The 17,067-nt window shown below is 45.3% G+C and overlaps 1 long non-coding RNA gene and 9 other non-coding genes across 10 annotated transcripts; 2 read left to right on the top strand and 8 right to left on the bottom strand.

Moving 5' to 3' along the window:
• Window positions 1-3,984: 3,984 nt before the first annotated feature.
• trnak-cuu (transfer RNA lysine (anticodon CUU)) lies at window positions 3,985-4,057 on the top strand. The gene has a single exon. It is a non-coding gene; the product is annotated as a tRNA-Lys (tRNA).
• A 250-nt stretch (window positions 4,058-4,307) lies between these two features.
• Window positions 4,308-4,380, bottom strand: trnav-aac (transfer RNA valine (anticodon AAC)). Its single transcript has one exon. It is a non-coding gene; the product is annotated as a tRNA-Val (tRNA).
• A 611-nt stretch (window positions 4,381-4,991) lies between these two features.
• Window positions 4,992-5,064, bottom strand: trnav-cac (transfer RNA valine (anticodon CAC)). The gene has a single exon. It is a non-coding gene; the product is annotated as a tRNA-Val (tRNA).
• A 2,092-nt stretch (window positions 5,065-7,156) lies between these two features.
• trnay-gua (transfer RNA tyrosine (anticodon GUA)) lies at window positions 7,157-7,243 on the bottom strand. The gene is given in 2 exon segments: window positions 7,157-7,192; window positions 7,207-7,243. It is a non-coding gene; the product is annotated as a tRNA-Tyr (tRNA).
• Window positions 7,244-8,303: 1,060 nt separating this feature from the next.
• On the bottom strand, window positions 8,304-8,376 carry trnav-cac (transfer RNA valine (anticodon CAC)). Its single transcript has one exon. It is a non-coding gene; the product is annotated as a tRNA-Val (tRNA).
• A 526-nt stretch (window positions 8,377-8,902) lies between these two features.
• Window positions 8,903-10,305, bottom strand: LOC131114014 (uncharacterized). Its single transcript, XR_009121558.1, has 3 exons — window positions 10,043-10,305; window positions 9,904-9,976; window positions 8,903-9,829 (listed from the first exon to the last, which is right to left on the bottom strand). It is a non-coding gene; the product is annotated as an uncharacterized LOC131114014 (long non-coding RNA).
• A 342-nt stretch (window positions 10,306-10,647) lies between these two features.
• Window positions 10,648-10,721, bottom strand: trnan-guu (transfer RNA asparagine (anticodon GUU)). The gene has a single exon. It is a non-coding gene; the product is annotated as a tRNA-Asn (tRNA).
• A 491-nt stretch (window positions 10,722-11,212) lies between these two features.
• Window positions 11,213-11,285, top strand: trnak-uuu (transfer RNA lysine (anticodon UUU)). Its single transcript has one exon. It is a non-coding gene; the product is annotated as a tRNA-Lys (tRNA).
• A 1,689-nt stretch (window positions 11,286-12,974) lies between these two features.
• Window positions 12,975-13,048, bottom strand: trnat-ggu (transfer RNA threonine (anticodon GGU)). The gene has a single exon. It is a non-coding gene; the product is annotated as a tRNA-Thr (tRNA).
• A 339-nt stretch (window positions 13,049-13,387) lies between these two features.
• trnag-gcc (transfer RNA glycine (anticodon GCC)) lies at window positions 13,388-13,458 on the bottom strand. Its single transcript has one exon. It is a non-coding gene; the product is annotated as a tRNA-Gly (tRNA).
• Window positions 13,459-17,067: the final 3,609 nt, after the last annotated feature.

Genomic DNA, 17,067 nt, shown 5'->3' with positions numbered 1-17,067 from the left:
TTATGCAAAATTTTTCTTCTGCTGAAGAAGTGCAACTTTGGCGCAAAGCTGGTTGCATCAAAGACAATAATGTATGGCGAGGTCCCGACAACAAACCCTGTTTGCCCAAACATTTTTTCCATCATTTTGCAAAGTTGACGCATGGTAAAGACCACGCGTCAAAAGGGGGAATGTATGAGTCCATAAGACAGCATTGGTTCACAAAAGGGTTCAGCGCATATGCACAAAAATTTTGCCACTCCTGTCACATTTGTGCCACACACAACACGGGAAGAGGCCTCCCAGTCCCTCAAGCAGCACACCCACAGCCAAACTTCCCATTTGATCACTTGATGGTTGATTTTATTGAACTTACACCAAGTGATGGAAAAAAATACTGTTTAGTAATGGTCGATATGTTCTCTAAGTGGGTCGAAGCATTTCCTACTTCAAAACAAGACAGTGCTGCAGTCGCAAAAGCGCTACTGATGGAAATTATTCCTAGATGGGGAATTCCCGCAAAAATCAGTAGTGACAATGGAACCCCGTTTGTGAGTGAAGCTATAAAACAACTGGGGCAATTTTTAGGAATTGACATGCGCCAACATTGCTCTTACCACCCAGCAAGTGGGGGAGCCGTTGAACGAGAAAACGGCACATTAAAAACAAAATTGGCCAAATGCTGTGAAGACACAGGTCTTTCATGGACGAAAGCATTACCCATAGTACTCATGTATATGAGGATGAGACGGCGTGCCCGATCAAATCTAAGTCCATTTGAGATACTGTTTGGACGTCCACCAGATGTGGGAATGGGTCCAGCTGAGCGAGGGTCTGCTCCACCTACTTCCCACTGCGAGGATGCCATGCTAAGATATTGTGAAATCTTGTCTTCTTCTCTTTCTGATGTCCACAGACAGGTGAAAGACACTCTTCCGAAGCCAGCAACCAAGCCACTCCATTCCATTGTTCCAGGCGACTATATTGTGGTAAAGGACCTGAGGAGAAAGCATTGGAAATCCAAGAGGTGGCGGGGTCCATTCCTGGTGCTGCTGACGACCTACACTGCTGTTAAGGTGGCCGAAAGAGCAACGTGGATACACACCAGCCACTGCAAGAAGATCAACAACCAACCAGAACAACAGACGACATCATAAGAGTTTGGCAACTCCAACAACACTCAAAAGGAAGGGAATCTTCACTGTGTGCTCTGCTTTCTCAGATGTGAGTTTGGAGGGCGTTTTGGGCTCACTGGCTCGCACTCCGAGCTCCGGCATCTGACCAACTGTAGGATTGCGAGTGCTGCAGTGAAGAGGACCAACTGATTGAGTGCAACAAAATGGAACTTCAGCCTCCAAAGCCGTGGAATTCATGGAAACACAAGGGCTCCAAGATCTCATGGCCAGCTTGTATTGCGGTCGTCGTCCCCCTCATTGTTGTAATGTCATTATTGTGGTGGAACAACAAACCACAAGAACCTCAGAACCATAACACCTCACATGACCAGAACACACCGGGAACATGGAGGACTCCGAGAACAGCGGACTGGTGGTACCAGCCGGAGGATCTGAAGGTACCCAACTCCTGGCAAAAGAACAAATGGTATCACTGGCTGCTGGCTACAGTTCGAACAACCCTGCCAAACACATCATGTTTGGCCTGCTTCCCACACCCCCTAACACAGGAAAACGTCATGCCATATCAGGCTGAACCCCTGACGGAAGCTGAAACTAGGTGTATTTTGACATTGTCTCGGGAGGCAGTGCTAAACAGACAGACATCCGTTTGGACATCAGCAGCATGCAAACAACTAATGAAGAAGTTCAATGGAGACAACAAATATTTCGACAAAAGCGTCTGTCTGAAATTTTGCCAACAGTCATGGTCATTCCCAGATAATTCCACAGACAATGGACTTCGCAACAAGGCGGGAAAAGTGTTGCCCTCCAAAGCTCGACCGTCTTTTTGTGTCTGTAGAGGACAAAAACAATCATGTTCCAGTAGACCAAATGTTGTTGACATCAAAACAGGAATATTCTTGGGATGGTCAAACTGTTCTAAATGTGAAGCCAGTGAGGGGGTAACGGACACCACATGGGGTGCAACTGCTATGTGTGGGAGAGTAGACATAGTTTTACCATCACACAATCTATCAAATATCAAGGTCATATCTTCAACTCCTGGGTTAGCTAGCATGCCAAATTATTATTGGATATGTGGGGATCAGTATTACCACTTTCTCCCACCTGATTATATTGGTTGTTGTTACTTAGCTGAATTGGTCACCCCAATGACAATCATCCCAATTTCAAATCTAACTGATCCTCATCTAGACATCAGCCACCCCATGAGCGGGCATAAATCTAAAAGGGAAATGGCATCATTTGAGTCTAAAGATTATTACCATTACAGAATTTCTCTAGGTGAAAAATGGGGCATTGGGCTACTCCCATGGTATGGAGTTACATTTTTGGCAGATCACATTGATAACATCACAGCAGACCTGTTTGCATACATGTCAACCAACACGAGAGCAATGACACATTTGAATAATGCAGCTAAAAATCATCGTGAAGTAATCTTAAAACATGAAATGGTGCTCGATTACTTGTTCGCATCCGAAGGAGGAATGTGCGCTGCGCTGAATATTAGCAGCGATGCTTGTTGCGTATTGGCCCCTGATCCACATGACAACATCACTCAACTGGTGAACATTTTAGAAACCATAACATCACGGTTTAGTCCCTCCCCTAGTGCAGGCTCTTCAGCCCTGGATTGGCTGTCAGAAAGATTTGGACCCTGGGGCGCACTGTTATTGCAAATATTAATACCCATTTGCATCATGTTAGCATTGGCTATTTGTTTCTGTACCATGTTATTAACTTGTCTAAAAGTCCTCATGTTGAAGTGGGTTGGAGCAACTGTAGGTCAATACCTCCAGTTACCCACAGACGAAAAAGGCGCAGAGATGTTCCCTGTCCCAAATTGGCTTGCACCATATCACGATGAGGATATAATAATGGACACCAATAACAATTAAAACAGAGACTCAATAGAAACAATATAGGAGCTGACACATTACCGGGGGATGGTATTTGATTTTCTTTATTATTTTTGGTATTTTTGTTACTTTTGTTTGCCTCTTCCTTTGCTCTCTTTAGTGTTTATCTCGTTTGCTTTGACTATCACGAATACATATACCTTTTGTCATAACACGCTTGTGACAACTGAGATTGAATCTGTGTGAATTTCTGAGTTTGATGTATGTGTTATAGATAAATGGTTATAATTTGTGATTAGTTGATAATCAAAAGGGAGGAGTGTGATGGGAATATTTACAGTTTACATGTAAAGATTAGGTCATAGACATGTATAGCTTAGTTTTAGATTTACACATAGCCATCTGAAGTATCGTGAACCTGGTATCTGAGTGTATCCCGCGGTCCTTTCAAGCGCTGTGGGCCCAGCAGGAGGCTATCTGTAACCTGAGGGTAGCAAACAATGGCTCAGGAAGCCACACCCGGATCAAAGCTTCCCTTTACGGGACAGAAGACATCAAGGGGGTCTCATCATATTGTTGATCTCTCAGTCAGGAAGCTATCTTGCCGGGGTGAGACAAACCATGCTGTGATGACGATGTAAATTAACCCCCATATGGCACCGGGGGAGTGACAAGAACGTCTCCTTTCCTTTGATATGTAATTCATTTGCATGCCATGGTGTATAAAGATCTACAGTCAGGAAGCCTTCTTTGTCAGACACCTACAGACTGCCACGCATGATGTATGTTTCTGTCTGACCTCTTTTGCAAAAGAAATAAACTGCGCAACTCTGTCTTTATTTCAGGCATTCTCTTTTAGTAAGATAGAATTTTTTTCCACAACACCCTCCAGGTCTCGCTCCTTCTGTTCCCTGAGAAACTAGGTCAGCTGTGGAATTGATCAAACATCAGGATGGCCACATCAATAAAAGCAGAACAAAAAATGATATCTAGAGCAGCAAAAGGCCTGATTAGCTCAGTCGGTAGAGCATGAGACTCTTAATCTCACGGTCGTGGGTTCGAGCCCCATATTGGGCGATTCAGCACTTTTATTGATACATCTGAAAGATATCTTTCCTGTTGAAAACTGTTCAACATGCAGAAAACATTTCATTCCAAATACACAAAAACAAGTCTTTTGACCAAAGGCCTGGGGGCTCACTTCGTAGGGCATCAGACTTTAAATCTGAGTGTCAAGAGTTCAAGTCCCTTCAGAGATCAAGCACAAGTCCTTGTTCCTATTTGTCACCTTAACTTTTTTTTTGTAAAAGAAGGACTTGAATGGCCGTGTTTCCACCCAGTTTCGAACTGGGGACCTTTTGCGTGTTAGGCAAACGCGATAACCGCTACACTATGGAAACCTGAAGGAAGGGGCTTTTAAGGGGACTGAGCTCAATTTTATTCCACACATTAAAAATGTTACAAAAACAGGATTTTATTTTTCATTTAAAGAATACAGCCAGAGTCCGCCCGTTCCTCTCTCGGGCAAATAGAGAGATGCTGATGCATGCTTTTATTTCCAGTCGTATTGACTATTGCAATGCCCTGCTTTCTGGTCTTCCAAAAAGAAACATCACAAGTCTACAACTTTTACAGAACAACTTTTGCTGCACGTGTGCTGACGAGGACCAGAAGGCAGGCGCATATTACACCGCTTCTAAACTCACTGCATTGGCTCCCTGTATGTTTCAGGATCCATTTGAAGGTTCTCTTAATGGTTTTTAAATGCCTTGGGCGTTGTGGGCCTTCTTATTTTTTCTGAATTTCTTTTACGTTATGAACCCCCGCGGTCCATCAGGTCCTCCAACACCGACCTGTTATGTATTCCCAGCCCATCAGTCATCCGGGAAATATGGATTGTGTGTCCAAACTGGGGATGGATGCTCGTGTACACACCTTCAGACATCAAGCACATATCCTTGTTCCCATTTGTCATCTTGATTTTTTTGTAAAAGGAGGTCTTGGCAGGCCATGTTTCCACCCAGTTTCGAACTGGGGACCTTTTGCGTGTGAGGCAAACATGATAACCACTAGACTATGGAAACCTGAAGGATGGGGCTTTTAAGGGGACTGGTGAAGTCACAAAGCAGTTGCCAAACAATGAAACACGACGATGTGTCCAAAGTGGGGGCAGATTGACAATTGTCCAAATGGACAAAGATTTCTCCTTTGTAGGGAAAATTGTTCCAGAAATAATGGGCTTTTCTTCAACAAAACAAGACATCACAATCGCGGCTTGAAAGAAACACCTTAGCCACCCTCGGGGTCACTTTGATATCTTGGTGGACTCAACTTGTGCCCTTGGAGTCAATGGTTTGTAACCTCCTCTAACATTGTCTGGATGGCTGGATGTCTGGCCTTTTGAAGAATGAAGCTAAGGTCCTTTCAGCCAGCCAATAAGCCTTTTCAAACTATTTGCCAAGTCACAACATAAACAGGGAGTTTTCTGAAAACCGGTCTTGAACCAGGGACCTTTAGAACTTCAGTCTAACGTTCTCCTAAGTGAGTATTTCAGCTTCTAAGGTGGTGTTCTGCTTTTTCAGTCGTGGGTAAAAGTGGGGGCAGGGTGAAGCTGTGTCTGTGCCACGTGTGTTGCTGTGTACCTGGTCCAGTGTGTTCTCAACTTGGGTTGGAATGTCCCCATGCCGGTAACGGGTGGGGAATACAGTCCGTTGATGAGGATAAGAGCTACAGAAAATTGGAAGGATTTCACTGGTTGAAGTCTCCAGCTACCATAAAAACGGTCATGGGCCACAAGCCTGTTCTGAATTCCGCTTTGGCCAATCGACACTACATCAACTCAGCAGCAGTCCTTGTTAGTATAGTGGCCAGTATCTCCGCCTGTCACATGGAAGATTACGCGGTTCGATTCCCAGACGTGGAGTTCCTGTTTTGTGTGTCACGTTGAACCTTGAGCAGGGTTGCGGTTGCAACAACCAGTCCGGGAGAACAAGACCTCTATTCATCTTCTTCTCCAAGTGCTCAGCTGTGTTGTACAATCTGACAGTCCTTTGCTACCAAATCATTCCAGTCGTGGATAATGGAGCTGACAAGGAAAATGACAGCTGTGGGATTTCAACCAGTGGCTCCTGAGCGAAAGGAGCCTTAATCTGGTGCTTCAGACCACTCATCCACCCAACCCAAAACGGTGCCCTGATCAGGAAAAAACTGTGACCTTGTGAGGTTCGCTGACAACGGAGGACACTGAAATGGAGCCGCACAAAGGAGGGTACCTGCACTGTTTACGTGTCCGTCGACCAGGTAGACCGGGATTTGATTGGCGGACTTGGAATTGTTTTCATGTGCAGTGACAGCAGTTCACAGACAGCGCTGAAAGATGACCCGAACCGTTCGGCCGAGGACCAAGACAAATCCTATCTCCAGTCAAAACCTAACCAAATGTCAGTTCCCTGACCGGGAATCGAACAACAGCCGCGGTGGTGATAGGACCAAGTCCCAGCCACTAGACAACCAGGGACTGCGTCATGTCTGCACTCTGAAAGGCAGAGACTGTGTCGCTTTGACGTACTCCAGCAAAGGAACCAAAATAGTTCTGAGACTCTGCCAACACTGCATCAGCAGGGGAATTAGCTCAAATGGTAGAGCGCTCGCTTAGCATGTGAGAGGTAGCGGGATCAACGCCCGCATTCTCCATAAACTCCTTTGTTTTTTGATGAAATGTTCCCAAGTAGCGAATACTAATCCGGGCCCCAATCCCGATATCTAGGCCAAATACAGCCATAGGTATCACCCTAAACTGGATTCAGAGTCCAGAGTGCTAACCATTACACCATGGAACCCTTTGTTTTGGATGTGACTGGCACCTTCTGGCGTAACAATGGAGGCTTTGCAAACCAGGACAACAACTTTACTCTCTGATGAGCGCAAAGTATTTTCGGGTACAATCCAGGGGTCTTGTGCTCTCATGGAAATGGCTGTTCTTTTCCAACAGGAGTTGAGATGAAACGTATTCAAATAGACACTCAAATGATCACTCAATCAGAATTACTCCGTTTGCCAATTTCAGACTGCGTGACAAAGACTCAAGTCCAACTCCATTGACAGGGAAGCGGAGGTCCTTCAGACAAGACGGTATTGCCATTCTTTGCCGGCAGACATAACACAAGAAACAGCTTGTCCTTCGAGCCGGACTTGAACCAGCGACCTAAGGATGCCAGCTTGAACCACTACAGTCCTCCGCTCTTCCAACTGAGCTATCGAAGGTCTTGTTGCTTTGGTGCGAATGAGTACAGCCAAGCGTTTGACAGCGTCTTCACTGTGTACTGCTTTCCTTTCCTGAGACGCCGGATCCAGAATCTCTTCGAAGCCGTCCGGAAGTCCTTCTCCATGGCTTCTCCAAACTCCTCCCATGTCAGAGTTTTTGGCTCAGCGAATGCCAAATCCGCGGACCGCTTGGCCTGTCGGTTCCTGTCAGCTGAAGTCCCATGAGCCAAAAAGGCCCAATAGAACTCGACTTGACGGCATCCCTCACCAATGGTATCCACCAACGGGTTCTAGGATTACCGCCACGACAGGCCCTGACCACCTTAGGGCCACTGCCGCCTCGACAATGGAGGCACAGAACATCCCTGCCTCCCTCTGGATCTTGCAGGTCACTGGGAAGATATTCGGCTCGAAGGACCATTTGGTCCCGAACATGAAACTTTTGATCTGAGTGTCCCGGATTCAAGTCCCTGTTCAGGTGACCAGGTCTGAGGTCCTCTGTGGAATTGATCAATCATCAGGATGGCCACATCAATAAAAACAGAACAAAAAATGATATCTAGAGAAGCAAAAGGCCTGATTAGCTCAGTCAGTAGAGCATGAGACTCTTAATCTCATGGTCGTGGGTTCGAGCCCCATATTATATAGCAGTTTTATTGATACATCTGAAAGATATCTTTCCTGTTGAAAACTGTTCAACATGCAGAAAACACAGGACCAGAAGGCAGGCGCATATTACACCGCTTCTAAAATCATTGCATTGGCTCCCTGTATGTTTCAGGATCCATTTGAAGGTTCTCTTAATGGTTTTTAAATGCCTTAGGGTTTGTGGGCCTTCTTATTTTTCTGAATTTCTTTTACGTTATGAACCCTTGCGGTCCATCAGGTCCTCCAACACCGACCTGTTATGTATTCCCAGCCCATCACTCATCCGGGAAATACGGACTGTGTGTCCAAACTGGGGATAGATGCTCGTGTACACACCTTCAGACATCAAGCACATATCCTTGTTCCTATTTGTCATCTTGATTTTTTTGTAAAATGTGGTCTTGAAAGACCATGTTTCCACCCAGTTTCGAACTGGAGACCTTTTGCGTGTGAGGCAAACATGAAAACCACTACACTATGGAAACCTGAAGGAAGGGGCTTTTAAGGGGACTGCTGAAGTCACAAAGCAGTTGCCAAACAATGAAACACGACGATGTGTCCAAAGTGGGGTCAGATTGACAATTGTCCAAATGGACAAAGATTTCTCCTATGTAGGGAAAATTGTTCCAGAAATAATGGGCTTTTCTTCAACAAAACAAGACATCACAGTCGCGGCTTGAAAGAAACACCTTAGAAGAGCATCAGACTTTTAATCTGAGGGTCCAGGGTTCAAGTCCCTGTTCAGGCGGGTGAAGGGAGAACTATTTTGGTTCCTTTGGTGGAGTACGTCAATTCCGTGTGGCAGTGGTAGGGAGTGGAAGAATACTGGCTTACACCAGAGATTTTCAAGGACCAGACAACGCCACCCTGGGAATTTCACCCAGAGAGTCAATTTCTTTTTTTTCTTTTCCCTCTTAAGGCATACACAGGTTCATTATACTCATGAGGCTGGAGACATGGTTCACATTATAAAAAATAATAGATTTTATTAACAAATTTTAACATCTTTTTAAAATACCACACACACAAGAAGGGGAAGAGGGAAACCTAATCAGGTGCTGAGGCTTACCAGGTGGACAATGGGCTAGTGAAGGGGGGAGGGATCTACCCAAAACAACCCAAAAAGCACCCAGTCACACGTGGCACACACAGGGATGTGCAAAGAAAACCAAATCCCAGAGGAGCACCGCACACAGGAGGGGATACCGCCACCCAGACCACCAGCACCACCACCGATCCTCAGCAACTGAAAAGGGAATAAAACAATTAGTGGGGTCAAAAACAAAATAATAAAGCAATTAAACAAAAATAACAAAATGATACTAACTAAATTGAAGGTTGATCCACTAAACACACAAATTAAACAAGCAAAACAACATATGATAAACAAAAGGAGGAACTACTCAAGGAAAACCCACCCAATTCCCAAAATCAAATAAAGCAACTAGGCTAGAAAATATAACCAAGTCAAAATATTCCTAAAACAAAAAGGTAAACCTATAGAAATAATGTAAACAAAAGCAAAAGAAAAACCTATGCAATTGTAACTAAACAAAAAGGGATCTACAACCCCACCACTAAAACACACACAATAGAAGCGGAACTCTAAAATAATAAGAAGAATTGCACGTAGTGTCTGTCTGTCAGGAGAGGCCGAGCGGCCTGGCAAGTCAGTCACAGTCCCGCCCGCGGGCTGATCACAGCAGGCAGAGCAGTCCAGAGCGCAGACAGAGGCTACCAGCGCTAAGCTCCCAGCTAGGTGAAGCCACAAGACCGAGCAGTAGCAGAACAGGCCAGTAGCAAGCCGTAGCACAGCAGCGGGAGAGCAGTCAGTCAAGGCAAGCAGCGACAGCGCAGACGAAGCAGCGGCGTTCTCAGATGGCTGGCGATGACATCACATGCGGCGGCAGTGTTAGCTGGCATTCAGGCAGATTACACCTATCGCAGATGTTAAAATTAATGATATGGCCGACAATGATGCGGTTACGACCTATGTTAATAACTCTACATACCTTCTAAGCAGACACACAGGCACATGAGAGGAGCGAGGGAGGGAGTAAACCCAGGCGGCTACGGGCGTCTCACCTATGACCACACTAGCATTAGCAAGCTACGAGCATGCACAGCAACGGAGCGAGAGATAACACTCACCACAATAGGACGCCGAAAGACACGTATGCCCTAGCAGCACACCGATCACTCTGTCTCAGTCGAACACTTGACCCGGAAGTACACAGACGGAAGTGCAACGGAAGAAGCAGTGAGAGGAGCGCTGCTTAAATACTCTCCACCTACACAATGATTGGCCAGCAGTGAGGTCTGTTTAACGGTACACGCTGCATAGGGAGATATGGATATACTCCTATGCTGCTACATTCAGCATGCTGTATGCTGCTACAAGATTGTTGAAGGGATTGTCCTGTTGCCCTTGTATTTTGTGGGCAAAAAGGAGGCGTTTGCAAGTGGACCTCAGACCCTATCACTGGTCACCTGAACAGGGACTTGAACCCCGGACACTCAGATCAAAAGTCTAATGTTCAGGTGACTGGCTCAAACTTTGTCTTGTCTGACCACTCTTTTGTCCAGAAGATATTTGGCTAAAGTGGTCTCTTTTTCTTAAACCTGCAAATGTCCAAATGCACAAGGCTCTTTGTAGGGAGCCTTGACACAGAGTTTGCCAATTGGGAACCACACAAGTGCTGTGCAAGAGAGGAGCGCAAACATGAATAAACAGTGACACTGATGCATCCAGAGAATGTCCCTGGGTGGGCTCGAACCACCAGCCTCCCGGTTAACAGCCGAGCGCGCTGACCGATTGCGCCACAGAGACTCACACCCTGCTAACTTCTGTTCAGTTGAAGCCATACTAACGCATGCTATGCTTCCAGCATGCCCTTTGTTTTGGATGTGACTCGCACCTTCTGGTGTAACAATCGAGGCATTGCAAACCAGGACACCAGCTTCTTTGATGAACGCAAAGTATTTTTGGGTACAATCCAGGGGTCTTGTGCTCTCACGCAAATGGCTCTGTCCTTTTTCAACATGAGTTGAGACGAAATGTATTAAAATAGACAGACTGCATTGGTCACTCAATCATTATTTCTCAGTTTGCCAATTTCAGACTGCATGACAAAGAATCAAGTCAAACTCCATCGACAGGGTGGACAGGGGACAACAAAGCAGGGAAGATAAGGGATAGGGAGGAGAGGGGAAAGATGCGACCGCCTTTGTTGAGAGCCAGAGAAGAAGCTCTCCTCTCTGCAAGGTCAAGTACAGTATGCCAGAAGATTTGACCTTGTGAGTTGTCCGCATTCAACAAACGCCTGGATAGCTCAGTTGGTAGAGCATCAGACTTTTAATCTGAGGGTCCAGGGTTCAAGTCCCTGTTCAGGCGGGTGAAGGGAGGCCCCTTCCCTGAAATGTTCAACCTACTTCCTTTATCCTCCTTCTGTGGTCAAGTACAGTATGCCAGAAGATTTCTGCTCCTTCATCCTCAACACCGAGAAGGCCAAGGAGATGACCGTGCACACAAGGAATGACTTGTTTAAGCAAACCTTTTCGACCTAGCACCTTTGCGATCTTCCAGGACTGTGGATAAACGCCATTGTCAATAATTAAATTGAAGATATGGCATATCGGCTCCTGAATCAACTTTGCTGCCGCCCTCAGTAACCTACCATCCTAATTATCAATACCACATGGCTTATCGCTTTTAATAGAATGCAACAGTTTTCCTACCTCATCTACACTTATCCTCTTAAATTGAAAACTACACAGTTTATCCTACATAATATTGTTCTTTATAATAGAATCTGACAGTCTACCATCAACATCTATCATCTGATCTCTAATCAAATTTATTTTATTAATAAAAATATATTGGTGCTCCCAGTCAGGTAACTGACATTTGGACAGGTTTTGAGTGGAGATGGGATTTGTCTTGGTCCTCGGTCGAACGGTTAGGGTCATTCATAAGCGCTATCTGCCAACTGCTGTCATTCTGAAGCGACTGACGACAGAAATACGAATAAAACCCGTCAATAAATGATAGACTTGAGTTTCTGGTAAGTACTACACAACAAGATAAGGTGCTCAACTGGAGAAGGGAGTTAAGACTGGGTTTAGGGTTAGACCAATACTGTATTTGGCATAGAAATTGGGGCTCAGATTCGTGTTTGGTACTTGGGAACAATAAATCAAGGACTGGGTTTCTTCACTATTACATGACAAGAGACTAGTCGAGAGAACGTAGCCAGGATTAGGTTTGGGGTATTTGTCTGATGCTGAGGGACAAATCCTGGACTCATTTCCGATCCCAACATCTCTTCTACAAAAAAAGCATTTGACTTCTTGGAGAATGTGGGCATCGATCCCGCTCCCTCTCGCATGCAAAGCAAGCGCTCTACCATTTGAGCTAATTCCCCTGCCATCACAGTGTTGACAGAGAAGGTTCAGTCTCATAACTATTTTGGGTCCTTTGCTGGAGTACGTCAATTCCGCAGCTGACCGAGTTTCTCGGGGAACACAAGGAGCGAGAGGTTCAGTCATCACTGGGAACTTTGGAAGTGTAGTCACCTTAAGTCAGGTCTGCTTTGGTGAACTTCAGAGGCATCATGACCAGTCTGCATCAAAACATTATCTGAAATCCTGTGGCAGGTTTCTGGCATTGATTCTTAATTCAGTTGCCATCCCTGATAGATGGTAAAGGTAATCATGCCCGCGTGGCAGGCGAGTCTCTTTGCTTGTCTGACGTATGTGTCGCATCCTGATTGGCTGGCAGCAAATGTCACCAACACGCGCGCGGCCCCCGCTTGGCAAGTGAGAATTCTACCACTGAACCACCAATGCCACGTGGGGACACACTGTAAGAGAAAAATAATCAACTGTCAAGTGGATGAGCCTCTGCAAAGTGGCGCTGAATGACAACACATACTCTTTGGATTCAAGCACCTTCTGGCGTAATGGGATCCACAACAATCATGTCAGCTGTGGATGCAACGTCAATTCGTTCTTGAAGGGCAAGTGACAAAAAGAAGTACATGGTTCAGAAATCAGCTGCCAAAGTTTCACTGACCAAGCACCCAGGCACTGCTGGGATTTGAACCCAGGATCTCCTGTTTACCAGACAGGCACTTTGACCAGCTTAGCCACAGTGCCAGCAGTGCATCTGGTACCAACACAAAAACAGTTCGCCAATGGGGAAAAATGTTCATACAAGGGAGGGAGTCCAAAGTCCAACACATGTGTGAATTGAGAGTCCCTGGGTGGGCTCGAACCACCAACCTCTCAGTTAACAGCCAAACGTGCTGACCAACGCGACAGAGACTACAGCAGCATGACTGCAGTAAGGTTTCACTAAGTGCTGTCCACCTTAACTCTCGGGTGGTCCGGTCTGTTACGTTTCAGGTGTCATTCTGAATACTGTCCTTTCGCAGGAAAAGAGCCTTTGTACTTTTTCAACATGAGCTCTAAAGAAAGGTATAAGCTGAGATATACTGCATTGGCCGGGAATCGGACCCGGGTCTCCCGCTTGGCAAGCGAGAATTCTACCACTGAACCACCAATGCCACGTTGGGAAACACTGTCGGAGAAACAAATTAAATTGTCGAGTGGATGTGCCTCTGAATGAGGCGCTGAAAGACAAAACATCACAACACACGCACGGGATGCCAGGGGGAGGCCGAGTACTAACAGAGCTGAGCGAGAGGGCATAAGAAAAAAATTAGTGACCTTGTGGTGGTTACCCGACAGCACCAAGGATATGGTGCACGTCTGATGCGTAATGCATGCCAGGTGATGTTCATCTAGCGAGCAGACATTCTTGTGGGGGACAAGCTCAACAGTAGGAATGTTGAGAGAACTGACCAGTCCGCTATCAATGAAGTTCTCGTCTGCCCCAGAGTCAATTAATGCTGTGGTAGGAGAAGCTTCCCCTGCCCAGGATATCGTACCTTCCACCTGAAGTCGGCCCACCAAAGCGGATGACGCAGCCGGTGTGGTTGGAGCGGGCAGTGCCAGCAGCTGGGGAATATCCCTGGTGGGGGAAGAGCGTTGGCGTGCTGGGCGAACTGGACAGTGGGAAATTGTGTGTAGGACTCCCACAGTACAGGCACAGCCACAGGCGTAGACGGTGACTCCTCTCCGCTGACGAAAGGCTCCCAGTTGCATGGGGACGACACTCCCGATGTCGTCAGACGGCGCTCCGCTGCTGGAGCAGGGAGAGAGGAGTGGTCATTCCAGCAGCTCTCTGCCGCTATCCCGGTTAGCTCAGTTGGTCAGAGTGTGGTGCTAATAACGCCAAGGTCATGGGTTCAACCCCCCGTACTGGCCACTCTTCTTTATGTGCTCCAGGAACAACAAAACGGCGACAACCCACTGGCCCCCATATCCAACATCACACCACCCACCCACCTGTGAAACAGGGTAGTATGGCCGTAAGTAGGGCCCTATAATTTCCGCGTTCGCGGAATCGCGGAATTGGACAATAAAAACGGAAATTATTTTGAATGCGGAATATCGCGGAAATGCTGTTTTCATGAGAAAGAGGAACATAAACCTGGGGAATCGTTCCCTGAGGTCGGTAATCAATGTGACACAATACCTGCCTACCGCCCTTTTTCAAACATGGCACTCCCCCCGTCTGCGAAGAAGTTGCGCAATACCACGCTAACGCCGAAATACAGAGCCGAGCAGTACCCAGGTGACTTCTATGTATCTGGTGTATCTGGTGTTATTTTGTACTTTCTGTCAACACTCAGTTGACTGGAAGCGAAAAAACACATGTGATGACCACTTGTTATCCAAAAGTCATCTAAAAAAAAAGAAACACATAGCGCTAACGCTAGCAGGCAGCCCCGACAGACATGCGTTACTGCCTCGTTCAAGTCAGCGGACTTAAGAAAAGACTTCGTCGAGGATTTTGTGAGCATGTGTGCTGAGGCCGACATCCCCTTGGAGAAGTTGGGAAAAATACATCCTTTTCTCGTGAAGCACTGCAAACAGGGAGCAGCGCTGCCTGAAAATGCCAGCAGCCTCCGACAACTTCACCTCCCCCGAGTGTTTGATCAACACATCTCCTCTGTGCTCCAGAAGATCCGGGGGAAAAAAATTCTCCGTTGTTGTGGATGAGACCACTGATGCTAGGGATTGCAGTGTGCTAAACATCGTTATTGGTAAGTTAATGTTAATTTATCAGCCTAATATACAACGTAGTGGTAGTCACCATCTGTGTGTGCGTGTGTGTGTATAAAGTCAAGTATATTTTCGCTTGAAGAGAAAAGGCTGGTTGAGCACTTTATTATTTTTTAATATGTCATTTGTTTTCACTTCAAACATTTTTTATTTGAAGTACCTAGTGCAATGTTGTGTTACATGATGCAGTAGTAAAGTATTGAGGAAAAGTGCAATATTGTGTCGCCTCAATGAATGTAAGTTCATTTCTAATTAATTAGTGTGCATTTTATTCATAAACATTATTAAAACGCACTCTTTTGTGGTAAAATGAGTAAAAGGTAAAACAAAAATGGAATTCCAAAAAATTAAAACGGAAAAAACGGAATTTGGGAAAAAATAAAACGGAATTTATAGGGCCCTACGTAAGCTGCCAGGTCAACTGAAAAGATCCTATTTGAAGGCGACGCAGGCCAAACTAGACTCCAGCAAAAAGTGTCACACAGCGCCCTCTGCTGTCAGGCAAGAGCAGAAACCATAAAAAGCTTACAGCACCTGGTATTCCCAGGCGGTCCCCCATCCAAGTACTAACCAGGCCCGCCCCTGCTTAGCTTCCTAGATCGGGCGTTTTCTTTTTTTTTTTTCTTTTTTTTTTTTTCATTCATTCAACATACTTTACACATCAATTCTGAATTGCAGTCCCATTTCTTCATTTATATACACCATTGTATTCCCTTTCACAAAAGCGTGATAGAATTCCCCCTCCTCCAAGTAATAGTACAAAATGGAAATGTCTTTTTTCATTATACTTTTAAAAATGTGCCATACATCCGCATTTGTCTTGTCATAGTGAATCATATTTCTTCGTACTTTAACAGCATATCTTGCATGGCTCAATGTATAATTCAACAGATTTGCATTACATTCTCCCACCCTTTTATTTACACCAAATAACCACAGTTCTTTCCAGTCCATGTCCCTTACAAATCTACCCCCCCCCCAACAACTCATTATGAGCTTTCTCATTTTGTCAAAATAGGTTATTAACCCTTCACATTCTATGAACTCATGCATAAATGTTTCTACCTTCTTTTCACATACTTCACATTCTTTGCTTACATTCTCATCAAATTTGCTTATAATTAGATTATTGAATATTCTACTGTGTCTTAGCATGAAGTCCATGTGCTCACATTCACTGGTGTTCCATTTCACTCTCATATTTGCCCATATTTTCTTTACATCCATTCCTTCTATTGCTTTTTCCCACACTCTTTCCGATGCCGGCCTTCTAACATTCTCTCCTTTAAAATATGCATACAATATCTTAGTTTTTACATTCTCCAGTCTTTTCTTACTTTTCCCTTCTCCCACATAGAGTTCCAGCTCACAGTCATCCCCCACCTTATGCCCTCTTTCAATCATCATTCTCCACTCCCTCGGCCTCCCATCTTTAATTTTGCCCATCACTTTTTCCACCTCTCCCACCCCAATATCATCCCCCCTCAATTTCACTTCATCCACCATCACCTGTGCTGACATGAAACCAGGTACATATTCATACACTATATCTCTAACTTTCCTTATACCTGCCCTCCTGATCAGCATATTGTCCATCATTCTTCCGTCGCTTGTGATTTTTGGATTTAAGAAGAGAGGTTGTTCCCATATTTGTTTTAGATTTTGACATTCATAGCTTATGTTCTTTACAAACTCCCCCCATGCACTCAACACCTCTTTGTAAAACTCACTCACTCCATTCAACATTCCTTTTTTCATTTCCATGTATACACCACTCTCACCGCACCCCCCACATTGACTGATTGCTTCCTTCAGAAAAGCCTTCCACACGTGATCATTCTTAGCAGCTAAATAGTTCACCATTGTCTTCACCCTCATTGCCTTCTTTTTGCATTCTAGACTTACTAGTTTTAATCCACCATCCTTGTATTCGTTCTCTAAAACCTCCCGTGCTATTCTGGCCCCTTTCCCGTCCCACAAAAAGT

This window comes from Doryrhamphus excisus, chromosome 2 (genome assembly GCF_030265055.1).
Source record: "Doryrhamphus excisus isolate RoL2022-K1 chromosome 2, RoL_Dexc_1.0, whole genome shotgun sequence".
NCBI lineage: Eukaryota > Metazoa > Chordata > Actinopteri > Syngnathiformes > Syngnathidae > Doryrhamphus > Doryrhamphus excisus.
The sequence above is the reverse complement of the archived record's forward strand: the minus strand, read 5'-3'. Positions and strand labels throughout refer to the sequence as shown.